The 11,530-nt window shown below is 41.2% G+C and overlaps 1 protein-coding gene across 5 annotated transcripts in view; it reads right to left on the bottom strand.

Moving 5' to 3' along the window:
• UNC13B (unc-13 homolog B) overlaps positions 1–11,530 on the bottom strand; it is a 237,284-nt gene that overhangs the window by 69,773 nt on the left and 155,981 nt on the right. The gene's annotated exons all lie outside the window — the stretch shown is intronic.

Genomic DNA, 11,530 nt, shown 5'->3' with positions numbered 1-11,530 from the left:
GAAGTTCATAACCTAACAAGGGAAATTTATAGCATGGGGCATTGTTAAACCCATATTATATATTCTGAGGGAAACAAATGCTAGATTTTATGTTTGAGGGGCCAGTGAGAAAGGACACATAGAAGAGGAAGTGGAGGAGAAAGAAAAGATGACATGTACAGTTTGAACACATTGTTATGAGGTGCCTATGAACATCCAGCTGACAATATCTGTAGGTAGCTCAATAAAAAAGTATCCAAAGGTAGCTGGAGTTCACAATAGAAGACAGATAGAGATAGTAATTTGGGATTGATCAGTTACAGGTTAGGACACGGATGAGACTATCTAGAGAAGAAAATGAGGTAGAAAACAAAGCCTGGGAATTATCATGTTTTAAGAGGCAAGCAAAGAAAGAGAAATGCTACGAAGAAATCAAAGATGGGGCCCGGCGCAGTGGCTCACCCCTGTAATCCCAGCACTTTGGAAGGCCGAGGCGGGCAGATCACCCGAGGTCAGAAGTTCAAGACTAGCCTGGCCAACATGGTGAAACCCTGTCTCTACTAAAAATATAAAAGTTAGCCAGGCATGGTGACAGCTGCCTATAGTCTCAGCTACTTGAGAGGCTGGGGCAGGAGAATCACTTGAACCCAGGAGGAGGAGGTTGCAGTAAGCCAAGATCATACCACTGCACGCCAGTCTGGGCAACAAGAGTGAAACTCTGCCTCAAAAAAACAAAACAACGACAACAACAAAACAAAAGGCCAAAGCAATTTTCTCAACCTGCCTTTTCATTCTCCAGTTTATTCTCCTGCCTCCAGCATAATAGCCCAATTAGACTGCTTATTCTTCTTTGGGCCTGAAGTAAGAGGGCAGCCTTCAGCAACTCCTAAAGGTTAGAGTGAGTGACTAATACGTATCATAAGGGACATAGATAAAATGTACAAGAATGTGAGTGAGAAAAATATTGCCAGGATTAGAAGTGCTGGTTTGGATGAAAACCAGAGAAGGCTCTGTGAAGGGCATAATATGTGAGCTTGATCCAAAGAATGGATAATATTTGGGTATATGGAAACTAAGAGGAAAGGATATTTAAGGCAAAGGATAGAGGATGAGTAAAGAGATAAAAGGGAGAAGGAGGAAGGTGTTGGAAAGAAAAGGATATTAACATTTACTGAATGCTAACAACACACCAGGCCCTGCTCTACATGTATCATATTTTTGAACTCTTATCCATCCACTGAGGCAGCTATGATATCCAGAGATGAAAAAATTAAGTTTCTTTTCTTTCTTTCTTTCTTTTTTTTTTTTTTCAGCAAGTCACAGGTCCTAGGACCTGGATTGAGGAACATTTCCGAGAGAAAAAATTAAGTTTCTAAAAGGCTGGGTAACTTGCCTAAGCCTCAGGTTACACAGGCAGTAAGTGATAGAGCCATACTTCTAACTCAGGCTGTGTTGAGACAATAATTTAATTATTAATGGAAAGAAAAATTAATTTTTTTGATGACAAACTTTCATTCACTCATTCACTTCTTTATTCACTCACTCACTCACTTATCTGCAAAGGGTTATATGCCTGCCAGGCATCAGGAATATAAAGTTAGAGATTTTTTCTAACTGTATTTTAATCCTATTTTTCATTTAGCTTTTAAACTTTTTATTGAATTCTAATATGCATAAGTATACACAAATCAAAAGCGTACTTTTACATCCATGTAAACAGAATCTAGATTAAGAAAACAATAACCAGAACTCGAGAAGTCTCCTGTGCTCATATCTACTCACTATCAACTCCATCTTCCAAAGGTAATCACTATCCTGATGTCTGACACCACAGATTACTTTTGCCTGTTTTTGAACTTAATACAAAAAAGAATTATACAAAATATATTATTTTAAGAAATATATAATCTTGAGGGCAAATGCTCACATAATTCCAGGACAATGTTATTAACATCAAAGTTGACTGTATATGAAATGCTACAGAAAGATAAAAAATGGGGATAGCATTGAATCTATCAATTACTTTAGGCAATATGGCCATTTTCACAGTGTTGATTCTTCCTAACCATGAGCATGGAGTGTTTTTCCATCTGTTTGTGTCCTCTCTTATTTCATTCAGCAGTGGTTTATAGTTCTCCTTGAAGAGGTCCTTTACATCCTTTGTTAGTTGTATTCCTAGATATTTTATTCTCTTTGCAGCAATTGAGAATGGGAATTCACTCTTCATTTGGCTCTCTGTTTGTCTGTTATTGGTGTATAGGAATGTTTGTGATTTCTGCACATTGATTTTGTATCCTGAGACTGCTGAATTTGCTTATCAGTTTCAGGATATTTTGGGCTGAGACGATGGGGTCTTCTAAATACACAATCATGTCATCTGCAAATAGAGACAATTTGGCTTCCTCTCTTCACAGAACTGGAAAAAACCACCTTAAACTTCATATGGAACCTAAAGAGAGCCGGCATAGCCTAAATGATCCTAAGCAAAAAGAACAAAGCTGGAGGCATCATGCTGCCTGATTTCAAACTATACTACAAGGCCACAGTAGTCAAAACAGCATGGTGCTGGTACCAAAACAGAGACACAGACCAATGGAACAGAACAGAGGCCTCAGAAGCAACACCACACATCTACAATCATCTGATCTTTGACAAACCTAAGAAAAACAAGCAATGGGGAAAGAATTCCCTGTTTAATAAATGGTTGGGAAAACTGGCTAGCAATGTGCAGAAAGCAGAAACTGGACCCCTTTCTGACACCTTACAGTAAAATTAACTCCAGATGGATTAAAGGTCTAAACATAAGACCTAACACCATCAAAACCCTAGAAGAAAACCTAGGCAAAACCATTTAGGATATAGGCATAGGCAATGACTTCATGGCTAAAACACTAAAAACAGCCGGGCGCGGTGGCTCAAGCCTGTAATCCCAGCACTTTGGGAGGCCAAGGCGGGTGGATCACGAGGTCGAGAGATCGAGACCATCCTGGTCAACATGGTGAAACCCCGTCTCTACTAAAAATACAAAAAACTAGCTGGGCGTGGTGGCACGTGCCTGTAATCCCAGCTACTCAGGAGGCTGAGGCAGGAGAATTGCCTGAACCCAGGAGGCAGAGGTTGCGGTGAGCCGAGATCGCGCCATTGCACTCTAGCCTGGGTAACAAGAGCGAAACTCCATCTCAAAAAAAAAAAGAAAAAAATAAAAAATAAAAAAAAACAAAACACTAAAAACAATGGCAACAAAAGTCAAAATAGACAAATGGGACCTAATTAAACTCCAGAGCCTCTGTACAGCAAAGGAAACAATCATTAGAGCGAACTGGCAATCAACAGAATGGGAAAAAATTTTTGCAATCTGCCGATCTGACAAACGGCTAATATCCGGAATCTACAAAGAACTAAAACAGATTTACAAGAAAACAAACAAACAAACTTATTCAAAAGTGGGTGGAGGATATGAACAGACACTTTACAAAAAGAAGATATCTATGAGGCCAACAAACATATGAAAAAATACTCATCATCACTGGTCATTAGAGAAATGCAAATCAAAACCACATTGAGATACCATCTCACGCCAGTTAGAATGGCGATCATAAAAAATCTGGAGACAACAGATGCTGGAGAGAATGTGGAGAAACAGGAACACTTTTACACTGTTGGTGGAAGTGCAAATTAGTGCAACCACTGTGGAAGACAGTGTGGCAATTCCTTAAGGACCTAGAAATAGAAATACCATTTGACCCAGCAATCCTATTACCGGGTATATACCCAAATAATCATAAATTGTTCTATTATAAAGACACGTGCACACATATGTTCATTGCGGCACTGTTTACAACAGCAAAGACCTGGAACCAACCCAAATGTCCATCAACGATAGACTGGATACAGAAAATGTGGCATATATACACCATGGAATACTACGCAGCCATAAAAAACGAGTTCGTGTCCTTCATCAGGACATGGATGAATCTGGAAACCATCAGTTTCAGCAAACTGACACAGGAACAGAAAATCAAACACCACATGGTATCACTCATAGGCAGGTATTGAACAATTAGAACATGTGGACCCAGAGGGGAGCATCACAGACTGTGGTCAGTTGCAGGGGACTAGGGGAGGGACAGCAGGGAGTGGGGAGGGTGGGAGGGATAATGAGGGGAGAAATACCAGATACAGGTGATGGGGGGAGGAAGGCAGCAAACCACATTGCCATGTATGTACCTATGCAACAATCCTGCATGATCTGTACATGTACCCCAGAACCTAAAATACAATTAAAAAAAAAAAAGAAAGATAAAAAACGAAAATCTAACTTTGCATGGGCACTTTAAGAAAGGCTTCAAAGAATGCGACATCCAAGTTGAGCCCTTGGTATAAATGGTAGCCATGACTCACACTGTTTTAGAAAGATAAATCTGGCAGTAATATATACAATGGCTTCTAAGAAAAATAAAAGCAAGGAATCCATTAGTAGACTAATACTATAGTCTAAGCAATAAAGAGAACCTGAACACAAAGGGAAACAGAAAAGAGACAGAGACGATAAAAGACACCACAAAGGAAAAAAAAAAAGCAAAATCTGGCAAATGATCTAACTGGTAGGCGAGAGACAAGGAAGAATAAAAAGTGACACCATGATTTTTGAGTGGGTGACTAGTAGAATGATGGTGACTTTAATATAAATAGAGAACAAAGGAAGAGGAATAGGCTCAAGAGAAAAGTTTTAAACATTGGGAAATTATAGTGAAAATAATTAGTAGATAACTAGACAGGAAGAATAGAGCCTAAGGAAAAAGGGAAGATTTACATTTGAGAGCATCTGCTTATATAAAGGCTAGTTTGGAGGCCAGTGTACAGTGGCTCGTGCCTGTAATCCCAGCAATTTTGGAGGCCGAGCTGGGTGGATCACTTGAGGTCAGGAGTCAGAGACCAGCCAGGCCAACATGGTGAAACCCCATCTCTACTAAAAATACAAAAAAATTAGCCAGGCATGGTGGCTCATGCCTGTAATCCTAGCTACTTGGGAGGCTAGGTAGGCAGAGGTTGCAGTAAGCCAAGATTGCACCATTGTACTCCAGCCTGGGCAAAAGCAAGCTTCCCATCTAAAAAACAAACAAACAGACAAAAAAGACTAGTTGGAAGCCTACTGGCTACCTAGCACAGTAGGTAGAACCAAGCACATTACCTTCCATAGAGCAGTTGCTTAATTAAAGATTCTTGATCAGAGGCTGAAGAGATGCAGATTTGAGATTAAAAGGGATGCCTGAAGGAAGACTAGAAAGAAAAGAGGCAGGAGCTAAGGAAGAGAATTGGGAGAATCTAAGAATAACAGAAGATAAGAAAATAGGAAACTACAAAGGTAGAGAGTTTTTAAAACATTATGGAATGCTGCACAGAAAGAATGAAGAAAAAGTGACAGAGAAAAAAGTATTTAATTACTTAACTGTTAATTACTTCTATCTCCCCATCTGGCCTATACGCTCTTGGAGAATAGGAAAATGTCTTACAAATAGCCCCAACAGTACCCAGCAGTACTCACTTATTCGGGGCTTGATTTAAAACTGAAAAATTCCTGGGCACAGTGCCACATACCTGTAATATCAGCACTTTAAAAGGCCAAGGGCGGGGCAGATCACTTGAGGCCAGGGGTTCAAGACCAGCCTGGCCAACATGGTGAAACCCCATCTCTACTAAAAATACAAATTTAGCCAGGCTTGGTGATGCATGCCTGTAGTATCTACATGGGAGGCTAAGGCACAAGAATCGCTTGAATCTGGAAGGCAGAAGTTGCAGTGAGCTGAGATCATGCCACTACACTCCAGCCTGGGTGACAGAGTGAGACCTTGTCTCAAAAAACAAAACAAAACAACAACAAAACAACACCACCACAAAAACTGAATAATTACTTTAGTTGCTTCCTTTTGGATAACTTTGGCAAAAGGATTTTTTCTCACAGAAGAATAGAGTTTATTCCCAGCCAACAATGAATATTCCCATTGGATGGTCAAATAAGCAGCAAGAATCAGAGAAGGTGGTGGTAGAGAGTGAGAAAAGGCGCTTTGCTTATTACTTGAAAGAAAGTAATATTGTACAGGAATCTGACTTATTTCATAAGAGTTACTAAGTACCTCCCTTTATTGATACTATGCCCAGAAAATACCTACCAGTTGGAGCTAAAGCCTGAAGTCAGTATCTGATACTGTTTTCTAACTCTAGACAGGTTGATGATATATACATATTTTTTTAAGAGAGAGTCTCACTCTGTTGTCAGGCGCTAGACTGGAGTGCAATGGCGCAATCTCGGCTCACTGCAATCTCCACCTCCTGAGTTCAAGCAATTCTCCTGCCTCAGCGTCCCAAGTAGCTGGGAGTACAGGTGTGTGCTACCACGTCCAGCTAATTTTTTTGTATTTTTTGGTAGAGATGGGGTTTCACCACGTTGGCCAGGATGGTTTCGATCTCTTGACCTTGTGATCCGCCCGCCTCAGCCTCCCAAAGTGCTGGGATTATAGGCGAGAGCCACCGCGCCCAGCACAGGTTGATGATATAGCATTCCTCGAAAATGTTCTGTGTGCTCCTCAGAAACCAGAGCCAAATCCACCCCTCCAAACAATCCACTGCCCCAATCCCAGTACAGGTGTGACTTCCTATAATTCACTAGGCTCAGTCACAGCCTAAAACCAGAAGTTGTATAGGAGTTCCACCACTGATGAACATCCAGATCCAGGCCATAAATGTGTACAGAATATTTCAGAGGTAAAACGAACAAAAAAATCATGCATTGCTCCTGACAAGTGCATGAAAGCTGCTGTTTAAAAATGTTCCCACAATGCACAGGTCAGCCTTTGGCTTCCATTGACTTCTTTCTCTTCTTCGGTGGTCCCAGAGAAGCACCAATTTACCAGATAGTCTCACTGGAGTCATTCACAGACAAGTTACCCCAGGAACCCTGTTACCACAGGGGAGACCTGGAGGCCTAGATCCTTGTAAACGCCTGAAATCCTACGGCATTGGTTCCCTGCCACATTAGCCAAAAAAGCAGCAGTGTCAATGGATCCCTATGCAGCAGGAAAGGTTCCAGCCACGGTCAGCAATGACCTTTGACAGGTCATTCAGTTGCCTCAGGCCTAGGCTAGAAAGGTCATGACAGAGCCCTGAAAGCCAACGGTTCTGGAAAGTACTAGGAGGCTGGCTAGAGACTCAAGCAAATGCTTGTAGAGCTCTGCACTCAAAAATGCATTTTTCTAAGATCTCTCCAAAACCCTGTGAGAGAGAACAAGTCACTATTATGAATTTGTTAGTTCTTTCAGATTTTAAGGGTGAGCTAATATAAAAACTCAGTTCCTTCCATTTCTATCCATCCCAAAATTTTGTTCAGTAAACAGATACAAAAGATACAATATTGTGAATGGGCTCTTAGGCTCTGTGTCTACCAGTGTGGAAACCCCATTTCCCACCAAGTGGACCTCAGGAAACAGATTCATAGGCGAGAAACACTGAGGCTTCTGTGCCACCATCTTCCCTCTTCTGCCATGGGAAGTATATTAGTTATCTAGGGCTACCAAAACAAAGTAGCACAGTCTGGGTGGCTTAACCAACAAAAATTTATTTTTGACCAGGCATGGTGGCTCATACCTGTAATCCCAGCACTCTGGGAGGCCAAGCAAGCGGATCACTTGAGCTTGGGAGTTTGAGACCAGCCTGGGCAACACAGTAAGACCCCATCTCTACAAAAAATACAAAAAAGTAGCTAGGCATAGTGACATGTACCTGTGGTCCCAGCTACCTGGGAGGCTGGGATGGGAGGATCACTTGAGCCTGGGAGGTGGAGGCTGCAGTGAGCCAAGATCGTGCCACTGCACTCCAGCCTGGGCAACAGAGTGAGACCCTATCTCAATAATAATAATAATAATAATCATCATCATCATCATCATCATCTTATAATGCTGGATGTTAGAAATTCAAGATTAAGATACCAAGAAGGTTAATTTCTTCTGAGGCCTCTCTCCTTGGCTTGTCAATGGCCATCTTCTTTGTCTTCAAATGGTCTTTCCTCTCTGCGTCTGTGTCCTCATCTCTTCTTCTTACAAGAACATTAGTCATAATGGATTAAAGCCCACCCATATGACCTCAGTTTATATTAATTACCCGCTTAAAGGCTCCATCTCCAAATAATGTCACATTCTAAGATACCTGGTGTTAAGACTTCAATATTATGAATTTTGGAGTGGGGACACAACTCAGCCCATGACAGGAGGAAAAGGTGAAATCAGGATCTCAGTGGTATCAGATATTTGAAAGGCAGGGGAGGAAAGGGGACAATTCAGAACCAGAAGTCAGGCACTCTGGTTTTTTCCTTTCCTTTGTAGGGAACCTTTGGAATAGAGTGGAAGGAGCATCTCAGCTGATGACTTTGGAGAATAAAAACTAGACCAGTCTCAGCTTTCATCCCTACTCTGGGTTGCTGCCTAACAGACATGGAGAACAGAAGCAGGAGAACCACATGAATCCTTCTGGCAACTCAGCCCTGTTTGGTGTCAATAGAGGTGGGAGAGGTGGAGGGACTTTGCTCATGTTTAAAAGAAAATTTAGGCCAGGAATGGTGGCTCACGCCTATAATCCTAGCACTTTGGGAGGTCGAGGTGGGAGGATCACCTGAGGTCAGGATTTTGAGACCAGCCTGGGCAACAGAGTAAAACCCCATCTGTACTCAAAATACAAAAAAAAATTAGCGGGCATAGTGGCATGAGTCTGTATGTAGTTCCAGCTACCTGGGAGGCTGAGGCAGGAGAATTGCTTGAACTTGGGAGACAGAGGTTGCAGCGAGATGAGATCAAGCCACTGCACTCCAGCCTGAATGACAGAGCAAGACTCCATCTCAAAAAAAGAAAAAAGAAAAGAAAATTGAAAATGTAAAGCTTTATTCTTCAATAAATCACTTTGTAATCCACTTAGCGTCATCTTTTGAATTCTTTTCTACCAGCCACTTTAGTTTTTACCTAAATGGTTGAATTCCAAGGATAGAGCTAGATGTGTATATTAGAGAAACAGAAAGGGAGGGACTGAGACCATCATGTTCTGGAGCTGCCAGCTCCTGCTGGCAGCTCCAGAGAACATGCTTTCATGACTGTGATGCTCCAGAACATGTTTTCACTGACTGTGACGGTTAATATTAGGTGTCAACCTGACTGAAGGGATGCCTATATGGCTGGGAAAGTATTGTTTCTGGGTATTGTGAGGGTGTTGCCACAGAAGATAGAAAGTTGAGTTGGTGGACTGGGCGAGAAGACCCACCCTTAATGTGGGTGGGCACAATCCAATCGGTTGCCAATGCAGCTAGAACAAAGCAGGTGGAATAAATTTGCTTGCTGAGTTTTCTGGCTCTCTTTTTTCTTTCCATCTGAACATTTGCTTCCTCTCCTACTGCCCTTGGACAGGTTCTTTGGCCTTTGGACTCTGGGACTTGCACCAGAGGAGAGGCTTCCTGGGTCCCTCATGTCTTCAGCTGCAGGCTGAAGGCTGCCCTGTCAGCTTCCCTGGTTTTGAGGCTTTCGGACTTGGACTGAGCCTCTATCGGCCCCTTTCTTTTTCCAGCTTGCAGACAGCCTATCGTAGGACTTCATCTTGTAATCATCTAAGCCAATTCTCCTTAATAAATCCACTTTTATATACACATATATCCTATTGGTTCTGTCCTACTGGGGAACCCTGAGAATACACTGATTAACTAGGCAAGCTACTTCCATACCCTAGAAAAAACAGCTCCTCCTTATTGCTTCAGAGGCCTGGTTGCTGTGGCAAACTTTCCCAGAGACAGGCAAGAGAAAGAGGAGAAAGATTTCAGATTAGGGCATAATTAAGGCAAAACATGGCAAATTCAAAAGAGATTTGAAAAAATTAAAAAGGAACAGGGCTAGGAGAAAATATTTGCAAATCATATGCTTGATAAGAGACTTCTATCCAAAATATGTAAAGAACTCTTAGAACTCAACAACAAAAAGACAACCCAATTTAAAAATGGGCAGAGGATTTGAATAGATATTACAATAGTCCCCCCTTAGCCACTGTTTTGCTTTCTGTGGTTCCAGTTACTTGCTGTACAATACAATAAAATATTTTGAGAGGGAAAGAGATCATATCCACATACCTTTAATTACAGTATGTGGTTGTAATTGCTTTATTATTAGTTATTATTGTCAACCTCTTACTGTGCCTAATTTATAAATTAAACATTAGCCGGGCACAATGGTTCACACTTGTAATCCCAGTGCTCTGGGAGACCAAGGCATAAGGATCACTTGAGTCCAAGAACTGAAGACTAGCCTGGGCAACATAGCTCTTATCTCTACAAAAAATTAAAAAATAGAAACTTAGCCAGGTGTAGCGGTGCATGCCTATAGTTCAAGGTACTCAGGAGGCTGAGGTGGAAGGATTGCTTGAGCCCACGATTCGAGGCTACAGTGAGCCACTGCACTCCAGCCTAGAGGACAGAGTGAAAGGTTGTCTCTAAAATTAATTAATAAATTAAACCTTATCATATGTATGTATAGGAAAAAACATAGTATAGATAGGGTTTGGTACTATCCATGGTTTCAGGTACCCATTTGGGGCATGGGAATATACCCCTTATGTTTAAGAGGAGAGTATGAAACTCCAAAGAAGATATAAAAATGGCCAATAAGCACATGAAAAGATATTCTACATCATTAGTTACTAAGGAAATGCAAATCAAAATCACAAGTTAGCACTTCACACCCACTAGGATGGCTATAATAAAAAAGACAGACAATAAGTGTTGGCAAAGATGGGGAGAAAATGAAACCCTCATACATTGCTGATGGGAAGGTAAAATAGCACAACCACTTTAAAAGAGTCTGGCAGTTTCTCAAAATGTTAAACAACATTACCATACGACCCAGCGGTTCCATTCCTAAGTGTACACCCAAAAAACCTGAAAACTTATGTTCACACAAAAACTTGTACGTGAATGTTCACAGCTGCATTTATTCATAATAGCCAGAAGTACCAATCCATGCTATTACATGAATAAACCTTAAGAACATTATGCTAAATAAAAGAATCCAGACACAGTAGGCTACACATGATAGGAAACCATTTATATGAAGTATCCAGACAAATCTACAGAGATGGAAAGTAAATTCGTGGTTGCTACAGGCTGGCAGAAAAGGGGATAGGGAGTGACTGCGTAATGGGTATGGGATTTCCTTTGGAGGTAATGAAAATGTTCTGGAATTAGGTAGTGGTGACAGTTGTGTGATCTACAGACTATAATAAAAACCACTTAATTTTATAAAAATGGTGAGTCTTACGTTAATTATATCTCAATTTAAAAATATTTGTTACTAAAAATAAAGAAGAAGAATCTGTTGTCAAGCCACTGAGGGGAAATGGTATGAAAGTAGGACTGAATGACAAGGCTACAAGAGTACAACGGCAGTGTGTCTTTGTTTCTATGTCACTTAGAATAGTAAAAGGAAGTGGAGGAAAGCTGTGTGAGGAGAGGGAAGAGCCATGGGTAGCTGGT

This window comes from Saimiri boliviensis, chromosome 2, assembly GCF_048565385.1.
Source record: "Saimiri boliviensis isolate mSaiBol1 chromosome 2, mSaiBol1.pri, whole genome shotgun sequence".
Classification (NCBI taxonomy): domain Eukaryota; kingdom Metazoa; phylum Chordata; class Mammalia; order Primates; family Cebidae; genus Saimiri; species Saimiri boliviensis.
This window is presented reverse-complemented; position numbering and strand designations above follow the sequence as displayed.